Source organism: Pongo abelii, chromosome 5 (assembly GCF_028885655.2).
Source record: "Pongo abelii isolate AG06213 chromosome 5, NHGRI_mPonAbe1-v2.0_pri, whole genome shotgun sequence".
Lineage (NCBI taxonomy): Eukaryota > Metazoa > Chordata > Mammalia > Primates > Hominidae > Pongo > Pongo abelii.
The window spans coordinates 53,784,202-53,808,591 of NC_071990.2; the positions used below are offsets into that span (position 1 = coordinate 53,784,202).

The 24,390-nt window shown below is 39.8% G+C and overlaps 1 protein-coding gene across 1 annotated transcript in view; it reads right to left on the minus strand.

Moving 5' to 3' along the window:
- Positions 1 to 24,390, minus strand: part of ELOVL5 (ELOVL fatty acid elongase 5) — a 79,916-nt gene that overhangs the window by 28,834 nt on the left and 26,692 nt on the right.

Genomic DNA, 24,390 nt, shown 5'->3' on the forward strand with positions numbered 1-24,390 from the left:
TTTTAAAAAGGGGCAAAAATCTCATTACTTCTCTCAACCACAATCCCCAAGGCACGCATCACAAGGAACCTAATGGTAACATTTCTTCAGTATACTTCCAGAGATTTCTCCTCTTTTGAGCACAAAGAGGTCATGCTAAATGGATGTTTTCACAATTGTGGGTGAAATCTACCATTAGTAGATGATCATGTCAACTTAGCATTAAAAATAATAATTGATCATAATAGAGAATCAGAATGCTTTGCTCTCAGTGAGAATGAATATAGTTTCATAAAACTTTAGTTTTATTATATCATATTTATAAGTATAATGTACTTAGCTATGATGTAAAATATATTCTTACTGTAGGGATCACAGTTAAACTAAAAAAACACTATTATATATAGAAGTGTGTATGTATTACTTGCTTATTTTCACTTAATAAAACATCTAGAGATACCAGTTAAAGATTTACCTCCATCTTCTAAGATTCTATAGCTCCCTACCTTCTCCAATTTAAGATTTACATTTAGAGGGTAGCTAATCAACTTTTCATATGCATACTGACTAGATTTTCTATTAAAGACATACATTTCCAACTTTCCTGGCCATTCTTCTTACAGGAATAATCATCAATATTATAACGTCCAAGGGCAAAGGCAGAACTGATTTTATTAACTAAGCTGTTAATCATTTAGCAATACTTCTCTTCCTTGGCTTGCCACACTGAAGTGTTATGCATTCTCTAGCTAATTTTAAGATAAACTACTTTATCCACGAAATTATCTAATGGTTGTAGTAGTTACAATTAAGTCAATCCAGATGAGATGGGACGTAGAGATAGGAGGAGCCATCAATGACACTTTCAAAGTAGTTAACAGGGTTCTGTCCTGACAGCTTTCCTGCCCAAGGGGGACTGGGGAGGGTGCTGACACCAATTCATAGCTGGAAATGAAGGCACCAGCTCCCCGTACCCATCTGCCAATAACCAGGTCAGCCACCTTTGCCCCTCAATAGTTATACAACCTTAGCACAAGGTCACTTCTGCAATCCAACAATTAAGATTTTAACATACAGTAGTACCCTCTTAATCCACAGTTTTGCTTTCTGAGATTTCAATTACCTGAAATCAACCACAGTCTGAAAATACGAGGTGGGAAATTCCAGAAATAAACAATTCAGAAGTTGTAGATTGCACACCGTTCTGAGTAGCGTGATGAAATCTCCCGCAGTCCCACTCCATCCTGCCTGTGATGGGAATCATCTCTTTGTCCAGCATATCCTCACTGTAGACACTTCTTCACCCTTGAGTCACTTTGTAATCTTCTGGGTTATCAGATCAACTGCCTCAGGATCGCAGTGCTCATGTTCAGATAACTTTTATTTTACTTAATTGTTTTATTTAATTATTAGTTATTGTTGTTAATCTCTTACTTTGCCTAATTTATAAAGTACACTTTATTATAGGTATGTACGCATAGGAAAAAAACCCACTATATATAATATAGTGTTTGGTACTATCTGCAGATTTAGGCTTCCATTCTAGGGGCCTTAGAATGTACTCCTTGACGATGAGGGGGTATTAATGTACTATATTCCTAAGAAAGGCCATTTTGGTCCTAAGCCACTTTCCTGCCCTAGATTGAACCACTTCAGGAGAGACAAGAAATTATAGAAAATCCTGGTGCTGAAGAGAATAGGTTTAGCCTTATGTTTTGTAAAGAGAATTCCTCTTTAAAACACAGTTAAATAAGAAATGTTTTATCTATTAAAGGCTATTAAAAGTTCTGCCCGAGGTGGGTTCAGGAAGGGCACTGGCTAAAAGACAATTTGGCTGTGTCTATTTTTTCAACATCTACTGAAAATCATCTAGAAAATCCAAGTTTTGAAAGACAAACATCATGATTTTGTGACATGGAAATCATACTAACACAATTTAATTTCATCTATGATGTATGGTGGGCCATGTATATGGAGGTCACAGGGTTCCCTGCTCCCCACTAGGCTGCATCCCAAACAGCCAAATGAAAGGAAATAAGGAGGAACAAGGTCATAAAGGCTATGACTAATGGACTGAATAACTGATGGACAAGCTGCTCACTGGGGACAGACACCTTCCTCCAAGGCATTTTAAAACCTAGATTCTATTACCTAATGGGTAATATTAACTTACTTACTTATGGGTCACATTAAATGTACAATAATCAGGTATTAAGCATGAAGGGACTTTTGCTAGACTATAAGAAACTAGGGTTTGAAACCCCCATTTTTTTTCACTTATTAGCAATGTGACCTTGGACAAGTTATTTAATCTTTCTGAAAAATGGGGAAAAGACCAAAGTAACTGCCTTTAAAAAGATTAAATAAGGTAATATAAATAAGGCCCTTAGAGCAGTGTCTGGCATGTAGGAAGCCCCCAATAGATGTTTCTGAATGTATGTCTGCCACAGGATTGGCTCCATGATGAATACTGTCAACCACCCACGGCTGTCTGTGCTTCTCAGCAGGGGCACTGCTGGCATTCCAGTGGAAACAATGTCCTGTGCATTGTGGATCATTAATTGTCCTTGGTCCCTGTCCACTAAATGCCATCAGTGAGCTCCAATCATTCTGACAACCCACAATGTCCACTTGTAAGCCCTAACACACCCCTAGAGAGACAGCAAGAGAAGGTGGGGGCAAGGCGGGGGGGAGTTGATAATATATCAGGAGAGGAACTTGTCAGAAACAGATATTACCCAAACATGAAAGACAAAACTAAAAGGAATGTACTAATTAAATACACAAATATCTAGCACCTACTGTATATTCATACAAAGGATTGCCAAAATACAGATGAACATAAAGGAGCATACCTGGTGACCTAGAAAAAATGAGACATTCATAATGGGGAAAAGAAGCCAGATATAGTAAAGCAAAAACAAAATCCAGTTTGCAAATTAGCAGACAGTAGAATGATGATACGAATATAAGCTGAATATATGTTCAAAACTACGCTGTAACAAAATTCAAACAACAGTATTCTGAGATCAAACAGGAGGAATATGTCTAACAAAAATAAGGGAATCAATCATTTCACTTTTTAATTAAGAGATCTTTCAGAGGGCTGTAGTCAGGGTCAGTTTCTATGTAAGGAGGAAATAGAGAAGCTGGAAACAAGAGTGAAGAAATATTTCAAAGTGAAAATACAGATTGGTGGGGCAGGAGTGGAGAGGGACAACAGTTGTGGCCCCAGAAAAATATGAAGCCCAGGAATTGTGATAAATGACCTATTACTATAAGGACAAATGCCTAGGACATAGTCCAATTTGAGAATCTAGGCTAACATCACGGCAACAGAAAAGCAGCTTGATTAAACATAAGGTAAAATTTCAGTCCAAGAGTACTGAACCAGCAGCAAGCTACCAAAAGAGACTGTGGAATTTAGTATTTGGAGATATTGAAGAATCCTGTTGCAAGCCATCTGTCCCAAATAATCTGAGTCTAAACCATCTTGAACAGAGGCCCTGCAGAAGCTGGCAGGCACAGGAGCACTCTTTCATCTTTATAAAATGAAATGTGTTCTCTACAAAAGCACACACAAGAAACGATTTTTGTCAAAAACGGTACATCTGTTCTTAGACTGCATTTCTTCTCGGCTTGAGAATTTTTCTCCTAGGTTTGCAGAACTTTTCACAATCAAACAGGAATATACTGAAAGGGCCAGCAAAACATTCTCTAAAAGAACAGATACATGGGGGGAAATAATAATAATTTTCAAATTATTATTCCTGCTTATTGTTTCTGAAATGACTACAGTGAAAAGGGAGACGGGGTAGGTAGAGGTAGGCCCTGGACAACAGGCCCTAATCAGGAGAGTCCTGATCCGTGGATCCCAAGCTTGATTCTGGGCTGGACTCTGGCATGTTCAATATTTCCCCCAAACTCTCCCCTACCACACCCACAATTGGATATATACTGTAATCTTCTCAGGCAAGACTGTTTCTGCACAGGTTACTAAGAGACACCTTCACCAAAAGCTTCATCATTTATTCAATACAACGTCATGTTTGTCAAGGCAGCCCCATAACTAGTGTCCCTCAATACCATGTACTCATTTTTCATTCATACCACACACCAAGTGCCTACCACGTGCTAGGCACGGAGACCTGAAGGCCCTGGGATTGCAGGCTGGTGAGAAAGACCATAAACATATATTAATTACAGACAGAAACACACGTACAATATGATATGCAAAATAACTGTTAGCAAAAAAAAATAGCAGAATAAAGGGGCTGGAATCATGGAGTGGGAATTTATTTTTGAAAACATAGAGAAGGCAGCCTGAGAAGGCGGCAACAGAGCAGAGCCTGAATGGTGACAGCAAGCCACACATCTACCAAGGGAAAGGGTGTTCCATTTAGAGGCACAAATGAGCACAATGGCCCTGGGGTCAGGGCTAGGCTGGCATGCACAAGGACCAGAAGCCACGACAGTAGTGGGCAGCACAATGGGAGGCCTTCTGTCCTCCACTCCCTGTCTGGTGCCCAGGCCTTGCTCAGCAGTAGACAGAGGTCAGTCACGAGATACACCGTGCAGAGAGCATGTGGCCAATGGGCTAGGAACAGAAGAGGGTGCCAATCCTTATCTGCTCACACTGCTACCATCTCCTAACCCTCCTTCCTGCAGCCCTCCTGCTAGCAACGTGCCCTTTTCATTCCCATCTTCCTTGCTGAGCCTCATCTGCTATGCCACATGAACAGTACAAAGGTCTCAGCAAATGAATTCTTCATCACCAGGCTAGGCTGGCCTGCCCTGTTAAGTAAATTGGGCACTTGCTGAGTGGTCTGTGGGCTGAGCTATACTCTTTTGTACCAAAGGAATGGGAGGCACAGGGCTATGCGAAAGTCTTGACACTTTGCCTAGTAATCTGGATTTATGGGAACGGCATGACCTACTTTGCACAAGATGCCCAATCACACTGCCAGGTCTGTGGTTGGCCTCACTGGTGCGGTTTCCCATTTTCTGAGCTACGGTGGGCCAATGACATAACTTCTCAATAACCCGAATCACACTACAGGCAGCCTGGGTGAGCTGGGTCAAGTGGGAACACAGCTGCTCTGTACAATTGTACTAGCAGGGACCAAGCCCAGGCACTAGGCTCCATGGAAAAGGAGCTTTAGTCCTACATGCATCAAAAGAATAAGCTATTCTTTGATCTGGCTGGTTCCCCACACACTGACAGGAAAATGGACAGGGCCGGGAGTGGCCAGCACATCCCAGGAAAAAGACCACGCTGACACCAAGCCAAAGCATCAATTCCCATCCTCTTTAACCAGGAGTCTCTGACCTGCACTCAACCTAGGGGGCTTCCCAGAATTACAGGTTACAACAGGGAGTAGTAACAGGGCTGAGTGAAAAAAAGTCCCAATGAAAACAGTCTCCCAAAGCTATTCACTAGTTCAAGAGCCACACACAGAAAATAATGACAGTAAAAATGGATTACGGGCAGGTAAATTAGAACCAATTTTAAAGAATTCCTTTTTAACGCACATTTTCCAAAAGACACTCCTAATTTAAAAAGCTGCTTCCATTATAAAATTCTGGAATATTTTTGGTAACCATGCAACTATATTATAATTGTGTCTCATTTTAAGTATCTCACTACAAAAAACTGACTGGAGCTGATCATTCTCTTTATAAACTACCCTATATTTAAAGATACAGCTGAAAGGAGCATGAGAGTGTGAGGGAGTTCAGCACACCTTCGTCTGTCTCACCCCCACCACCATGGATCAGTTCTGCGCTCCTGGCTAGTTCCTTCCCCATGCACTATACTAAGTGTTGTAGAATTTTAGGATCCTTGGGCCTGAATTCGAGAGAAAGACTGGAACTACCACAGCCTGGAATACAAAAACCTGGAAATACTAACACGAGCAGAACAAAGAACAAAACCCAAAGCCCTAAAGAGAGTCCTGCTCATGTGGAAAATCCATCTGTCCACTGTTCAACTCCCTCCAGGGGCAAGTATATGTCCAGGTGAATCATGTGTGGGAGGTTAAGTCAACATCAGTGCTCACTTTGAACTAATAATCAAACTAGTTGCTAGAAGCATGTTTGAAAAAAGACACTACAATAAGCTTTACAGCAAATCAGTCTCCCTCCTCCTCCTTTCCACTTGGCTCCCAAGGACAACAGAATATGAGGGAATGGGGGTAGGTGGCAACAACGGAAGGAGGTGGTTGGGGTTAATGAGGAAAAGGCACAGTCACAATTCTCAAGATGAAGTACGTCTCAAGGAGAATGCAAATATTAAGCATCTTGGCCATTTCTATCTGGAGTAGGAGAGAGTGACAAAGCTGCCCAGAAAAGGAAAAGTACTGGGATCTTAAGGCAAATCTGTTTTAAAAGGTATCAAGATTTTTAAAAATATATATTAAAGAGTTGGTATAAGAATTATATTAAAGAAAAGTTTATTTCCTAAACCCACAACCAGGCTGTTTGCTGACTCTAAAACAGTAAAGATCTTTGTAGGGCCAAGTCTTGGTTTGTCTGGCTTCTAAGGCAGCAGTCAGCTTGCTTTGAAAGCTCCCTTTCCTGTGGTATCAGTCAAGTCACATTCCTTTTGATTTAAAAACGTTCAGCTATTGTCTAGCTTAACTTCATCATATCCTGCTTTACTTTTTTTTAACGGTTATTGTTCACCTAAAAATGAGTCAGCTGAGTTTACAAACCCATGTGCTGCAAGGGATCAGACTGAGATTTCCTTGCATTTTCTCTTCTCTCATTCCCATCCATCACTTTTATCAGTCAACTCGTGTTAGGCAGGCATGGGAACATTCTTCAAGTTGGCTGCCAGTTACACAAAATGAAAAATTAAATGGTGCTTTAATTTGGTAGTCACAACCCTGATTCTAGAATTTAAAAAGATTTTTCTAGGTTGGGAAAATCAGTTCCCAAATAAAACCACACCTTGCTGAGGAATGTTAAAATACAAAATGTCGTGAAGACCATAAAGGAAAGAAGATCCAAGTACTAACAAGCTTTAGAAATGAAAGTAACTTGACAACAGAATTCATGTTAAAGTGTTGGCATTTAAATAAATGATAACTCTGGATTAAATCTTGGCTCAAAAATATCTACCGCACCAACAGTGGTACATCTGATTGTGTACTGTCATCCTAACACTCTGAATCTATGCTTATTCTCTTTCTTCCCCCTGCAGAATTCCTATACTTTCTAACCTCCATTCTAAGGAAGTGACAAACTCTTGTAATTCTCTGATAAAGTTATTTTTCCTGCCATATATCATACATGAAGGCAAAAAACACAGTTCTATTTGGGGTTTTAGATGAGTAACTGCAAAACTGGGGCACTGATAGGTTCTACAAAGCACTGCCACAGGTTAGCTCCACGGCTGAAGAAGGCAGAACAACCTCATTCTGGTATAATGGATAATTGGAGGGGAAATTTTTAAATGTTGCAACAATCAAATTGTTGTACAAAAATAAGTTTAGGGTCAAAACAGAAGCCTCTACTTCCTGCTCCTTGGCTGCTACTAGTTAATTAAAAAGCACTTTTTAACCATCGCTGGAGAAGGACATCCTTCTAACACCTTCTAACATCCTTCTAACAAGTGGAGAGTCACACCAGTGGCTGTTATCTGTGGTCCTTCCTCCCTGTCCTCTTGCCTTCATTTCCAACCCTTTCTCCAAGGCCCAGATTAGGTGTTACAAAGCCTACCTCCACTCCACTGCCCCTCTTGTTGCTGTCTAGACAACTTATTTAGTATACAGCAACTTCAACTTTTATATGAGCTAGATACTTCTGTGTTCAGGTATTATGGGAACAAACTCTGCAACTCCTTAGAGTCCAGATCTGTCCTATGAGTATAATAATTACCTATTGGTGATACTATAAATGAGGAGATACACCTGTTACTACAAAATAAAAAGAAAAGAAAATGGCACACCTGACTCCACAATGGCAGCATCCTAAAACATGGACTAAATCCTAGTTACAGATGGCATTTCCTCGGGGAAAACTTTCTCAGTGCTAGTTATCTGGAACTCTAACAGACATGCTCTCTTCTCATCTACTACATGATCAGTAAAGACAATTTGTAAAGTGTGAGCCCATAAAAAACAAAAACAAAAAATGCATGTACACACACACACACACACACACACACACACACACACCTCTTAAACATTCAAGGGAATTTCTTCCCCACTGGGAGACAAAGATGTATTCTAGTCTTGAAAGGCAATACACAAATACACTTGATCTTAAAAAACTCAGATATAGAACATTTTTTCAGCAGTTGGTGAGGGGAGGGCAACATGAGTTTAGAACTTTATTCTAGGGGAATTCTTATTCACAGCTAAAGACGGAATGTACAGTCAAGTTCAAAGTTCTTCCCCCAGTTCTCAGCAGAGTCAAGACAAGGACCACTTACAACAATCCACACAACAAACGAGCATTCAGAAAAGGGTTCACCACTGTAGAAAATTACTCTTGTAGAGTTTTATCATCTTAAAGCTGCCAACTTAATTTTCTTTTGAAACTAGAAGACGAAGTGGTGATAACTTTTAATTGAGTGAAGCACACTGTTACTTGGAAAAAGACAACGGTAATTCACACACAGAATGCTCCTTGCTGGTGGGTGAAGGCCAGATTGCTGCATTTGGACTTAGAACTCCACTTTCACATAGAACTTTGCTGACAGTAACTAATTAATGCCCACAAGGCTGCAATGAAGCAAGGTAAAAAATCCATCAGGTGCAGGAGTCAGTCATCCTCCTGACTGGTTTTATTTCTGTGTGTTCAGTGATTCTCAGAATGACTGCTTTTCAGGCTACCAGCCATTTGAAAGGCAGTTGACTCACTGAGTTAAAAACTACTTAATGAGTGTCTACTTTGTGTCAAGCAGTATTGCCTGTGAGGAACAGGAAAGTGACAGAGACAGACATGACCTCTGCCACAGTACAAATTAGTAAGCAGTGTGCAAAGACATCTGTGGCTCAACCACTTTTGGGTGGTAGTGGTTAGGAACACACACTCTGGAGCCAGAGAGCCTGGGTTCAAATCCCTGCTTCACCACTTACTAGCTGTGTAACCTTGGGCAAGTTACTTAACATTCTGTGCCTTAGTTTATCAGACTGTAAAATGAGGGTAATTACATTAACTTCCTCATGTGATTAAATGAGTTAAGATATGTGAAATGCTTAGAATAGTGTGTGGCACAGAAAGTACCATAAAAATGTTTCTATTATTATCATCATTACACAGACCTTTGACAATGATCAATTTCATATTCAATGTTTATGGAAGAGTTTTGCTAAGGCATAAACTGGAGTTCCCTGCAAGGTCCATGGCAGTGAAACGTGCTCACATCCATGCCTCACAGCTCTGTTATTCTCTATTTGGCATGGACTCACAAATGATACTTGTGAATCTGGGGATTTGTAAAAGACTCTAGACAAATTCCTCTGAAATGTCAAGGAGATGCTGGTCACTGACTTCTCTGTGAGTAGAAGAGCAGGCCAGTGTCTATCCCAACCTTAGTACAGAGCAGAAATAAATCTGCATCTGATAAGCCTTTTTTTTGTACTCCTGGCAACTAGCATATAATAGATGGCCAATAAACTTATTCATTTACCATAACTGAAAAGGGGGCTGAGTTGCCAAAGGTCACAGAGGTTGGGTGGAGCCAGAATTTGAACCACATCTCCAACTCTATTGCCTACCATTCTTAAAATACCCCATGCAGTCTCTCAAGAGGACATCTTCATGTATTTACATAAAAGATGGTGACAACATGTGTTAGTATGCCTGAATTCATATCGTTTTACGAGAAAAAGATACAGAACTATGTAGTTTTAAAATAACATTATCAAGTTAAAAAAAAAAGTTGTTTGGAAGATGTTTGGTAACAGAGCTCTTTAAGATCTCTGTATTTACGACCTAGATGGGAAGTAAAGGGGCAGCAATCCTCCCTGACCTCATTTTCATACTCTTCATCATCATTTCTACTGTATCTCAATCAGTGACAAAATTACAGGCTTATTTTTTAAGTGCTGTGATTATCAGTTATACTGTAATTATCCGTTTATCTGTCCACATCCTATTAGGCTCTAAGCTCTTCAACGGCAGAACCTCTGGTGTTCACATTTTATCGCTAGAATGTCTGGATCTGTGCCTGACCAATTATTGATTGCTCATTGAAACTATGAGTGAATGAATGAATAATCAGTGGATCAATGAATGAATGACTTTCTAGAGTTTCATATCAATGGACTCTCAAATCTGGCTGCATCTTAAAATCACCTAACAGCTTTAAAATCAGGTTTTTGGGATCCACTCCTAGAAATTCTAATTCAATAGATGCTAGGAAATATCTTTTTGAAAAGATTCTTAGGTAATTCTGGGAAACAGCCTGCTTTGGGAACCACTGCTATATATATATAAATTAAGCTTTTAGACTCTTACTAAAATCCCCTGCCATCCTTTAATTTTTATCACCCAGACGGTATCCATACACTGTATTACAGAGACAGAGCCTAGACTAGGATGACGGTCTCGAGGACAAGTTATTTTTTATTCCAACAAATTCTACAGCAATTCCCTGTTTCCTCTAATTCCACCAGCTGGGGGGAGGGGATGCGCAGGTGGGGCGGTGGAGGGGGGGGGGTAATCATATCTTTTCAAACCATCTCTCAAGCTGAAATAAAACCTCGTATCAAGATAGAGATCAGTTCTCATATTTTTCAAACACTGTGTGACATGGTACACATCACACATAACAAGCATGCATTAATCCATCCTCCACCTCATGGATTTTTTATCGGTAAGCTCTTTTTTGGGGGATGCTGTTGCAGAAATATTACTATCAGTAGAGGAGATCCATAACACCATTACTACCAGGAGTCAACAGTGGCCAAGTCTATAAAGATCTGTGAGAACAAGGAACATATCTGTCTTGCCCCTTGTAATCCCTAGTAGCTGTTCTTGGGACACAGAAAGGAATTTAGTAACTCCCTGTTTCATCATACTGAACTGGGGCAGTATGGAACACTGCTGACAGGCTGCTGCTGCTGCTGCCAAATCAAATGTTTGGCCAAGGACAATTCCATACATTCCTTGGAAGGAGGCAAGATGGGTGATAGGAAGAACCTGAACACTGGTTGGGAAATGTGGGCTCTGGCTCTATTATCATCAATCCTAAACTGAGCTGCTTCCTATTATATGCGTTTCATTACCTAGACTACAGGACCTCAAGCTTTCTTCAAGTAAATACGGTATCTATGGGAGGCAGAGTCTAAGACGCCCCCAAAGATCCTGGTACACCTGATACACCCTTATGTAGTGCCCTTCCCCGATGAACCAGGGTTGTGTGTGTGACCAACAGAATAAAGCAAAAGGGATGGTATGTCGCTTCTAGGATTAGGTGATAACAGATGTTGTGGCTTCTATCTTGGTCAGCTGGCATGTTTCCGTCTGTGTTTCTAGGACCACTAGCTCTGGGGGAAGCCAGCTGCTATGCTGTGAACAGTCCTAGGGAGAGGACAATGTGGCAGGAAATAGGCCGCCTGCCAACAGCTACCTGAATGAGCTCAGAAGCAGATCCTCTGGCCTGGTCAGCTTCAGATGAATGCAGCCTCATGAAAGACACTGACACAAAACCACCCAGCTAGGCCTTGCTGGGACTTCTGACCCTCAGAAAACGTATGTGACAGTAAATGTTTCTGCATTTTAAGGTGGCAAATTTGGGGGTAATTTGTTAACAATAGATAAAAACCTTAGAAATTAACAAGGTCAGTGGGGTTGGAAGAAGAGGTTCTTACAAGACAACTCTACTTCCCCTTGCTAGCCTTCCTTTTGGTTACCACACATAATTAAGACACCAATTACAAGCACGGCCTAATAAAATATAAACCCTCCCCCTTGATTTAACTGGAACTGGGAAGAGACATGAAAAGGCTTATTATCTAAAGTATAGAATTTGGTTATGAAAACAATACACTTTTTTTACTAGCCTGAGACAAGGGATCTAACATTTACTAAGAGCCTACTATGTAGCCGGCTTTTCAAAGACTCACTAAGGAAATATCCCTATTTTCTAGACGAGGAAACTAAAGTTCAGAGATCTTAAGTAGTTAACTCTAGGTTTATACGGCTTAGGGTAGGCAACTGTCCTGTTTTTCTTGGGGGATTTCCCGGGATGTAAGGCTTTCAGGGCTAAAATCAAAAAATTTTGGGGCACACCGGAAGAGTTAATCACATTACTTACTGTTAAGTAGCTCACAAAGTTAAGTTACTTAAATTTGTAGTTGGTCCAAAACTTGTGCTCTTTACAATGATCACAAGTTGATTTTTTTGTTGATGTTGTTAATTTGGAGACAGGGTCTCGCTCTGTTCCCAGGCTGGTCTGGTTTTCAACTCCAGGGCTCAAGCAATCTGCCTGCCTTGGCCTCCCAAAGCGCTAGGATTACAGGAGTGAGCCACTGCACCCAGCCAATCACACAGCTGATTTTTAAAAGTACATCTTAAAGCTATTATTTGGCAGCTTATGATCTGCAACAAATTTCGAACTGTTACCTATTAAAAAGAAAACCACAAACCCCTCCAGACTTTATCTCACAATACACACAGAAAAGACTGTTGGGTTTTTTTCTGTGAAAGGGTAAATAATTGCTATTCATATGATACATACTAGCATGGAAATTTTTCAGCTTAAAGGATTCTGCAAATTTCTGTTCCAAAATAGCAACTGAGTCCACAAACGACACTGGTGACTCCTCTCTGTACCTCAACAGACTCTCCAGTGTGGCTAAATGAGCTGACAGGTGACTGGGTGGGCTCTTCACAGAACTTCACATCAAGTCTGGTGCTCTGGCAGGAGAGGTAGGCAGTTACACAATTTTCTCTTCCACAAAAGCCTAGAGACAGCCAACTGACACCACTGGAAACTTCAACATAAACAGCGCTCCTGTGGCTGTCATACCTGGTAGGTAAAGCAAGGCAGTGTTGCCAAAACAGCTCTTTTTAAAAAAAGACCCATGTAATAACCACTGGGGTAGCTATAATCATAAAAACGGAAAATAACAAATACTGGCGAGTATATGGAGAAAGCGAAATACTCAGGTGCTTGCTGTTGGCGGGACTGTCAAATGGTACATCTGCTGTGGAAAATAGTTTGGCAAGTCTTCAAAAAGTGAAACACAGAATTACCATATGACCCAGCAATTCCACTCCTAGGTATATACCCAAAGAAATGAAAACATACATTCACTCTAAAACCTGTACACAAATATTCATAGTAACATTATAATAGTCAAGAAGTAAAAACAACCCAAAAGTCGATCAACTGATTAATTAATAAACAAAATGTAGTACATTCATACAATGGAATGTTATTCGGCCATTAAAAGGAATACAGTACTGACATTTGGTATATCATGAATGAATCTGGAAAACATTATGCAAAGTGGAAGATGCCAGACACAAAAGACCACAGATGATTCAATTTATATGAAATGTCCAGAATAGGCAGATCCATCAGTGGTTGCCAGGGGCTGGGGAAACAAAGGAATGGGAAGTGACTGATACTGTTTATGATGTTTCTTTCTAAGGTAATGACATTGCTCTGCAATTAGATATACTTAAAAATTAAAAATAACTTTAAGGAGAGGTACTTTAAAAAAAGGTTTAATATTTTACACACTCAAGCCCACTTCTAGCAATCTACACTAAGGAAATAAAAGCAGATGTGCACTAAGATTGACTTATGATTGTCATCAGTGACATTTGTAACAAAAACTGAAAGGTGGTTAGCCTTCAAGTATCCATCTAGAAGTAACCTTCTAGATGAAACCTTCGGTAACCTAGAAGTAGCCTTCTACTACAGAAATTATAGTATAGGAATATAATTAAATATCGTGCCACAATTCAAATGAAGCTATTGGGCATTTATTTATTTTAGAGAAATGAAAACTTTATGTTCACATAAAAACCTGTACGAATATTCACAGCAGCTTTATTCATAATAGCTAAAAACTAGAAACAAAGAAGATACTCTCCAACAGGTGAACTGTTAAAACAAACCATGGTATATCCACACCACGGAACATTACTCAGCAATAAAGAACAAACCTGATACATTCAACAACCTGAATGAATCTCTAAAGAATTAAGCTAAGTGAAAAGGGCCATCCATTTATAAAACACTTTTGAAATGACAGAACTATAAAGATGGAAAAGAGATTAACAAATTGCCTGGGGTTACAGAAGGTGTGAAGGCAGGATGGAAGAGGATGTGGTTATGAAGGCCACATGTGCTGATAGAAATGTTGTGTATCTGGACTATACTAATGTCAGCATGCTGGTTGTGATATTGTGCTGCAGTCCTGTACAACGTTACCACTGGGGGAAACAGGGTAAAGAGTACTTGGGATCTCTGTATTATTTCTTACAACTGCGTATGAATCTACAATTCTCTCAAAAAGTTCAATTTTTTAAAAAAACTACGACCATGAGAAAAACCAACAAGGCTGAGCATTTGATTTTTTAAAAATTCAATCAACTTCCCCAACCCAATCAAATGTGGTGGTGACTTTTTTGGCACCTGTAACTGTAAAGGAAGGTTTATGTTGGAAAGGAATAGTCTGAACTATGACTCCATTCACAAAAGTTTAAGACTTTACCTAAATACGGGTGTTTCAACTACTCATTTTCACAGTGGTCTGATGAAGCTTCCCAGTAAACATTTTCTTATCCAGACTACTCAGGTGATGGGGATACTGTTTTGATCAACCCAATGATCTAATTAACTTCGAGGAATCATACATCTCACAAAGAGGCCCACTGTCAAACAGTAAGAAAATCATGAAAGATACCAAATAAAATCCTCCTGATTAAAATGTAATCTTTGATTATTCAGAGGCATTTTGTGATCTTGAGGTATCTCAGAGTCAGAATTATAAATGCCAAATCTCACTTTACAGTACTGTAGATGAGCAGGCACAGATAATTGGGAGAAAAGTTTATAAATTTATTATGACTCTACTGCTTTATATAAGTTCCTGCAATTAGTTTCCTTGCCATTTTCCTTTCTAATACATGGTACATAGAAAACTTAGTTTTATTCCATTTCTAAGATATGACATCACTCTGTCTCCCAGGCTAGAGTGCAGTGGCACAATGATGGCTCACTGCAGCCTCGACCTCCCGGGCTCTTGCAATCCTCCCACCTCAGCCTCCTGAGTAGCTTGGGACTACAGGCATGTGCCATCACTCCCAGCTAATTAAAAAAAAAAAAATGTAGAGAAGGAGTCTTGCTATGTTGCCCAGGCTGGTCTTGAACTCCTGGGCTCAAGCAATCCTCTCGCCTCAGCCTCCCAAAGCGCTGGGATTACAGGCATGAGCCACCATGCCTGGCTAAAAACTTAGTTTTAGACTGTCAGATTCCAGATGTTTTTGAAAGTGAAAAATAATAAAAGTTTACCATATTATAAAAACAAAAAAACTGTGCTTTCTTCCATCTTTTGGATCATTTTCTTGTCAATGCACTGAGAAGCAAAAAAGGGTTAAGCAGCACTTTTACAATGTGCAGTCACTATGTGACTATAGCTTACTGAAGAGTGATGCCACCACGTTTGTGCTCTGCTCTGGGCTTTTTGCTGCCTGCCATCAGCAAAGAGCTGTTCAACCCCCACAGCTCTTCAGAGCACAGTGGATGTTTCCCAGAAAAGGCTGAGGTGACGTCTTCTGTAACCCTCCTTGGAAATTATCCAGCAAGATTAGATCTCTTCTTGGCAATGCTTTTCTTCTTTTCACCAAGTGCTACATTCAACAAATGAGCCACTGTGTTTAAAACCTCCTTGATAATCACTAAAGGTGAAATATTGAGAATTGGGTCCTAAGGTGATTACATTTTAGTGGAACTGCAAGGATTTTAGCAAGTCACGTTAATGTAACTGAATATTCCGACTGGCTAATATGATTTTTCCTTCATTTCAATTCTCTGCAAGTACCAAAATTCAACTCTAGGCTGTCATAGAGCCAGTTAGCTGTAACAAAACGAAGGAAAGCCAGTGATCAAATTAACATGAAGTCAGTTCCCACCTACAGCCAGAACACCAAGGGAGAGACACCAACAGGTTCCAAAATGAAAATTAAGGACAGAGTGAAGGAGAAACAAATACCTATTCCTGTATGGAAATTATAGAAATGCATTCCTGGAGAAGTCAATCATGTGAAAATTTTAGGAAAAGAACTGAGATTGTAAAATGGCATATATAATCGTTTAACAATATGCCTTTACTGAGCACCAAATGTGTAAGGCACTGTGGCAAGTGGTAGGGACAGAGAACCTGGTCCCTTCCCTTCAGCTCAGAAATCTAGCTATTCCTCCAGTCATGACCCATATTTTCAGTTCATTTCAAAACACAGAAATTGATGTCTTATGTCATAATTTGAGTGAAAAAAATAAAATTAAAAAGAAAAAAAAATCACAAATTAACAACAGCTTAACACACACCCACCCTTGAAAGGCAAGAACATTTTACTGGTCAGGAGCTAGGGGATAGATATAAAATAGTACATAATATCCTACTTTGATTTGGAAAAGCTATCACATATTTCCTATGCAAAATCCAATGAAAACAATTATTTGAAGAAAATTAATGTAACTACAGAAGCAGTGACATGTTTAAAATGTATTATGTTTTTCTCCAATGATTTTTTTCATATACCTGAACAATTTAACAAATTGCAACTGGGTTGGAGAAGAAAAGGAGAGGGTCTTGGCCAGCTTGTGCTGCTATAAAGAAAATACCACATGCTGCTAGATTAAACAACATTTACTTCCCAGGGTTCTGGAGGCTAGGAAGTCCATGATCAAGGTGCCAGCAAATTAGGCTCCTGGTAAGGGTCCTCTTCCTGGCTTCAGATGGCTGTATCCTCCTGGGGACTTGGGGACATGGCGACGGGTAGAGAGAGTACTGGTCCCTCTTCCTCCTATAAAAATACTAATCCCGTCATAGGGACTCCACCCTCATGACCTCATTTAAACTTAATTACCTCCCAAAGGCCCCACCCTTCTAATAGCATCACTTTGGGGGTTAGGGTTTCAAAATATGAATTGAGAGTGGGGGGACACAAACCTTCGGTCCGTAACAGAGAAGCAGTTTTCCATTTAAGAGATAAACGAATGACTGTTTACAGAGTCTAAAGAAAATTGACACTTTTAAAAAACCTAGTCTCTAAGGTGAATCATTTTCATTTATATAGTCAAGTTATCAAAACACATAATCTCCACTTTATGAAAGGGTTGTACTATTGCAAATTAGTCATCTGGCCTTTGGAAAATAATTTTTTGGAGAAATGTTATATTAGTTGTTCTTAAACTTCCGGGGGTTCCATATCAATTGTGAAAATCTGATTAAAGCAAAAGGGAAATTCTCTCCATCTCAAAATGACAGAGAGTTTGGATTAAACTGACTGACATTTACAGGGTCCCCCAAATCCCAGTAGTCCCCAAGTTAAAAACCCTAGCTGTCAGTGGACAGATCTCCAGACCAGCCCTAAACTACTTAACTCATAATGAAGTGGCAGCAATAGGACTAGATTTTCACCATTTCTATGAGAAAAATGTAATCTGTAATATGCATAATTTCAGTTAGAGTTCTCTAGGCTCTGAAACTATACTGTAATAGCATACGCTGTAATATTACCTTGGGCAAGCAGCTAAAACTATATAGACCTCAGTTTCCCAACTCATAAACATGGGGACAATAATGCTTATACCTCATGGAGTTGCTGTGAGGATTAAATGAGATAATAAAATTGTATGAAGTACTTGGCATAATGCACAAACACCTCAATTCGTGGCTGCTATTTTTATCATCATCAGAAGCACACATTCATCAAACATACATTTAACACACTGTCACAGGCACTGGAGACACAGAAATCCACAAGACCACAAATCTGCCTTCAGAGAGGTCAAAAGTCTCTAGCAAGGGAAGGAGAAACAGTAAATAACTGTAATAAAGTGATCTATGTGCCATGACAAAGTATGTACAGGAGAAAAGGATGGGTAGGGGTGGGGGGATTAATACAGAGCAGTCAATTCTGTATGGGGACCACTGGGTCAGATGAAGCTCTGCGAAGACAGTACTATTTAAGGCTTGCTAGTGGGGATCAGACAGAAGGCAGAGGTGAAAAAGTGAAAAACGATGTTGGAGAAGGAGGTAAGAGCTCCAGAGTTTGTTTTTAAACTGGGGGGGTTGGTAAAGAAGGGGTGACAGTGGGGGCGAGAGGCTGAAAAGAGGGTGACATCAGCATCAAGTTGGTTAAAAAAGGACTGCAAGAGTCCAGATGAGAGATGGGGGCCCTCCAAAGGCACGGCAGGAGAGGGAATGCAGGGGTCACATGGGAGAGATGTCCAGGGTGGGCAAGGTGAGGGAGAGGGGGGAGTCCAAGCTCTTGGCTTCTCACGCTGGAGGGGGATGCCATGTAGTGAGTGAGGAAGCATGGGGGCTGCGGGTGTGTGGAGGGGTGGCAAGCAGACTGCAAGAAGAGAATATGGAAAGTTCTGTTCACCTAGAACTTCACCACTTTACTAATTTTATTAATAAATTGATTATAGTCTCATGTGTATGTTTCATAACCTGTTCGATTAGGAGGCGTGTCATATAGTTTGAATTAGTGGAGTGCAAGTTAGTGGAAATTCACTGTACTGACATGTTCTCTTACAGGGAAAAATAAGAAAGATAAATTGTACATTAAGTTCATAGTGTTAAATGTAAGAAGTTCATCCTTAAGCTAGGACCTAACCCACACATTTGTTTAGGGACTCATGTATTCCTGCTGTCCTAAGAAAACATTAAGCCAGCTATGCTCAAACATGAATTACACACTTCAGGAGGTTGAATTATTTAGCAAATTGCTATTTCCTTCACTAAATGGTCTGCTAATGACTGAATGCTTATAAGGAAGCTTTCCAAAGTGATTTCTCTCATCCCATTAACGTCTCTCCAAGAGAACCAGATAACCATTTAAAAACCTAATCCAGTTATAAATCATGCTGCTATAAAGACACATGCACACGTATGTTTATTGCGGCACTATTCACGATAGCAAAGACTTGGAACCAACCCAAATGTCCAACAACAATAGACTGGATTAAGAAAATGTGGCACATATACACCATGGAATACTATGCAGCCATAAAAAATGATGAGTTCATGTCCTTTGTAGGGACATGGATGAAACTGGAAACCATCATTCTCAGCAAACTATCACAAGGACAAAAAACGAAACACTGCATGTTCTCACTCATGGGTGGGAATTGAAGAACGAGAACACATGGACACAGGAAGGGGAGTGTCACACTCCGGGGACTGTTGTGGGGTCGGGGGAGGGGGGAGGAATAGCATTAGGAGACATGCCTGATGCTAGATGATGGGTTAATGGGTGCAGCATACCAGCATGGCACGTGTATATATATGTAACAAGCCTGCACATTGTGCACATGTACCCTAAAACTTAAAGTATAATAATAACAAAATTTTTAAAAAAAGGATGAGAACAACAACAAAAAAAATAAAATAAATAAAATAAAATAAAATAAAATAAAAACCTAATCCAGCCCACTATTTCAAATGATGGGCTTTTTTCCCCCTTATTTTCAAGTCCTTTTCTTTTCAGAACATAATGATAATAGCAACTAACACTCACTCCATCCTTACCATGTGCCAGTCTTTCTGCTGTATATTTACAAGGATAATCTCAGTCTTCATGCTAGTCCTCTCACAGATGAGTACACCCAGGCAGACAGCCACTGTCACTTGTCCAAGGTTACACTGAGAGGAGGCCAACTGACTCCAGAGCCTACTCTTTGAACCACTACATTCTACTGCCTCCCCACGTTACAATAAATTTTTTTCTATAGTAAAATGATGTTTACTATAGAAAATATGGAAAGTAGAGAAAAAATATTTGTTTCATTTTGAAGTAAAAACAAAAAGCTACCAAGAGTGTAGCTGAATCCACATTAACCCTTCTACCATCTATGATTAAGTGGAGTAATCTTGGGCGAGTACATGTCTGAAAACCTCAATCTCCTCACCTGGAATATTCTCTTCAAATGGGAATAACATGAATACCTAATCAGATGAGATGGTTCATGTACAGCATTTAGTATGGAGCTTTGCTATTAGCATATATAAATTTACATAAATATATTTACATAAGTAAACATAATTTTATTTCTTCTACCTTTTTCTACACTTTAAAAAAGCACATACTTCCAGCCTGGGCAAAATGGTGAGACCCCGCCCCATCTCTACAAAAACTACAAAAAATTAGCTGGGAGTGGTGGTGCACAGCTGTGGCTGCAGCTACTCAGGAGGCTGAGGTGAGAGGATGGCTTGAGCCCAGGCAGTGTTGGCTGCAGTGAGCTGTGACTGCGCCACTGCACTCCAGCCTGGGCAAAAAATCGAGACCCTGTCTCAAAAAGATAAAAATAAAATAAAACAAAAAAGCACATACTCGTAAGCTTAAATTTCAACACTAAAGCAGTCATTTTCCTTTTTTTCAACTTTAATAGTATATTTGATTTAACCCAATACATCTAAAATACTATCATTTCAACATGTAAGCAACATAAAAATACTTTATATTCCTTTTGTACTATGTCTTTAAAATCTAATATTTTACATTTATAGTCCACTCATGTGGACACTCAATTTTCATTGGAAATATCTGATCTGCAGGCCAGGCGCAGTGGCTCACGCCTGTAATCCCAGCACTCTGGGAGGCAGAGGCGGGCGGATCACGAGGTCAGGAGATCGAGACCACGGTGAAACCCCGTCTCTACTAAAAATACAAAAAATTAGCTGGGCGCAGTGGCGGGCGCCTGTAGTCCCAGCTACTTGGGAGGCTGAGGCAGGAGAATGGCATGAACCCGGAAGGCGGAGCTTGCAGTGAGCCGAGATCCCGCCACTGCACTCCAGCCTGGGCGACAGAGCGAGACTCCATCTCAAAAAAAAAAAAAAAAAAAGAAAGAAAAAGGAAATATCTGATCTGCATTTAGAGCTCATATGATTTGCACCTGTGAAAGTGGATTCACATACTCAAGTTGTTTCAAATACTTAAAAGTTTTCTAATAGTTGAAAATCAATAAAAAATTAGAAACTTTCCCAGTCATTCTAGCCACATTTCAAGTGCTCAGGAGCAACATGTGGCTACTAGGTACCATAACTGAGAATGCAGCTCTAAAATGCTCTTCTCCTTAGGGTTACTCTAGACATTCAGTTTTAAAAAATGTATATGGATGTTGGCTTTATTTCTCATTTAGAATATAATTAATATTCCCTATTTCCTTCTTGATTGGTCCCAAATTCCTTTCTTCCATCCAACTTCCTTTTCTTTCCACAACATGCCTGTTCATTTGGTTCATCTGGAGTTCTCATTTAGTTCACTGCACTGTGCTGGTTAGGTATAATGAGATCAGTTCAGGGCTAGGGCCCTCTCTTGAACTTCTATTTCAATATATTACTCAAACCCTGCTCTCCTCTATTTTAGTTGTGTGCAGCCCTTTGTCATCTTTGTAAACACTTTTTATTTTCAGAGTACTCTCATATTATCTGGTTTGATCCTTGGAAATGTGTAAGTAAGACGAAGGTTTGGTTTGAATCCTATGTATCTACCAGGTTTATATATTTGCCCAAGTCACATAGAGATGAAGCTGGATTGATTACAACTCATATTTCTGGCCAGATGCAGTGGCTCATGCCTGTAATCCCACCACTTTGGGAGGCTGAGGCAGTCTGAATCCCTTGAGCCCAGAAGTTTGAGACCAGCCTGACCAACGTGGCAAAACCCTGTCTCTACTAAAAATAAAAAAAATTAGCTGGGTGTGGTGGTGCACACCTGTAATTCCTGCTACTCGGGAGCCTGAGGCACAAGAATCACCTGAACCCAGGAGGCAGAGGTTGCAGTGAGCCAAGATCGCACCACTGCACCCCAGCCTAGGTGACAGAATGAGTCTCTGTCTCAAAAACAAAACAAAACAAAACAACCCCACATTTTTTTTTTTTTTTTGAGACATAGTTGTGCTCTGTTGCCAGGCTGGAGTGCAGTGGCGCGATCCTGGCTCACTGCAAGCTCCTCCTCCCGGGTTCACGCCATTCTCCTGCCTCAGCCTCCAAGTAGCTGGGACTACAAGCGCCCACCACCGCGCCCGGCTAATTTTTTGTATTTTTAGTAGAGACGGGGTTTCACCATGGTCTCGATCTCCTGACCTCATGATCCACCCACCTTGGCCTCCCAAAGTGCTGGGATTACAGGCGTGAGCCACCACGCCCGGCCAAAACCCCACATTTCTTAACTTTTGTTCTAGTGTCTTTTCTACTATGCTAGGACATAGCAGAGTAGAAAAGGCTTCCTTCCACAGAATATCAGGCCCCACCTCTTACTAGTCCCACCCAATCGTATATTGAATTGCAGGCAGCCTTAAAAAGTTCTTAGGACTGAAAAAACAAACCATCTCTAGTATTCGCTGTAATTACCAGAAATTAACTCCTTAGAAACCGGCTTATTATCCCAATGTTTATTTTTTTTAAATGACTGAAAATATTCACTTTAAAAAACAGGATTCTTGAATTCATTTAAACTACTGTCTTGCAGTAAGGTGGCCAGAAGGATCACCTCTCCTTATTTATGTATATGGAGACCCATGAGAAAAATAGGGAAGAGCAAATTACAATGGCAATAGCCAACTGAATCCTTCCACCAACTGGATTCTTTGATGAACTGCTGCAGAAGCTCATCCATGCTTGTGATAATCACCAGACAAGAGACCCCTGCCTTCTTCCTTATGTAAGATGTTCTGTTGGGTATGAAGCAAGAGGTCATACTCGGAATTGACAGTCCATGCCATACCAAAGAGTATGTGTACTGCAGAGACATTTCCAAATAACGTTACCTGTGACAAGAGGGTTAAATCACACAAGCAGGGTCAGTCCTGCAGAAATCATGCGCATCACCATCCACGGTTCTGCATTTGGATCATTTACCTGCACGAAGGCTGCCAGCAATCATTTTCATGAACCTAATTTGACTTCTGAAGCAACATTTATATAAATACTTTTATTTATTCCTCCAATATTAGACATTTAATGTTTCCAAGGTTTCACTATTTTCAAATAATATTGCAATAAACATCTTTACACATAAAACTTTAGCTGTATATTAAAGTATTTCCATGGGTGAGACTCCCAGAAATTGGCCAATTAGGTCGAAGAGTCTTAGAACGCATTGCAAAATTCCTTTTCAAACATTTTTATGTATTAATGTTCCTACTTGCAAGGTCTATGTAAACAGCCTTTATAACTGCAACCATTGCCATAACTGGACAATCTCATGAAGAAAAAAATTCTTCATTAATTTAGTCTAATGTAAAACACTATACTAGTATGTCAGAAATATAAATCATACAGAAATTCCAACAGCTGAATAAATAAACACTAAATATATACATTGAAAATTTGTGTAAAGAGCCATTTCGGCTAACACTGGTAAGAGAAAAGTGAAATGGCAAATTCTGTATGTGCTCTGCTTGCCTAAGGATTAATTTGTGAACATAAGCTGGTATTTGTTAACAGGTCACCTATGTTAGGAGCCTTTCTCTCAGGTTATTAGTACATAGTAAATAGAACTGTCTGCATTCCACAAAAACTCCCCCTCAAACCAAGGAGCTAAATCTAGTTACCAATTTTTAAAACCTCTAATAAGTATTATGCTTCACATAAACAACAGCAATCCTTCAGAAGAAGTATGGATTTTAAAAAGCACAGTTCAAGCATTTGTTAAATATCTATTCTGTCTGGGGACATGGACTGTCATTTAAAAAACTGAATCTACAAACCCATCCACAGCTTTACAGGAACCCTGTAAACAACAGAAAATTCACTTCTGGTGAGAGAGGCACAAAACCACCTTTAAAAAAGCCAAATTTTTAAAGTATTTAAGAACTTGAAGTAAGAAGACTCTTCCAGTTTTTTTTTAATTATATATACAACATTTCACAGAAGACAGGCTATTTTTGCTAATCAGTAGCTGAGTCAGCCAAATTTGGTTTATGTTATTAGTATTATTGTCAATAAAGCAGCATAAAACCGCTTGATTTTTCCAATCCCATGTGGAGACACTAAGTGAGCAGTTGGAAAAATATTTTTACTTGCTCACAGAGAGATTTCATACTCATGTCACAGGACACAAATGAGAAACCCCAGAGTCCTCTTGCCTGCACTTTTCGGCTCAATCACCACACCTAGAATAAACAAACAGCATAAAACACAACAGCTTCCATTTAGAATCAACCAATTCCTACCTGGGCATTAAAATCCTCACGAGGACAACCAG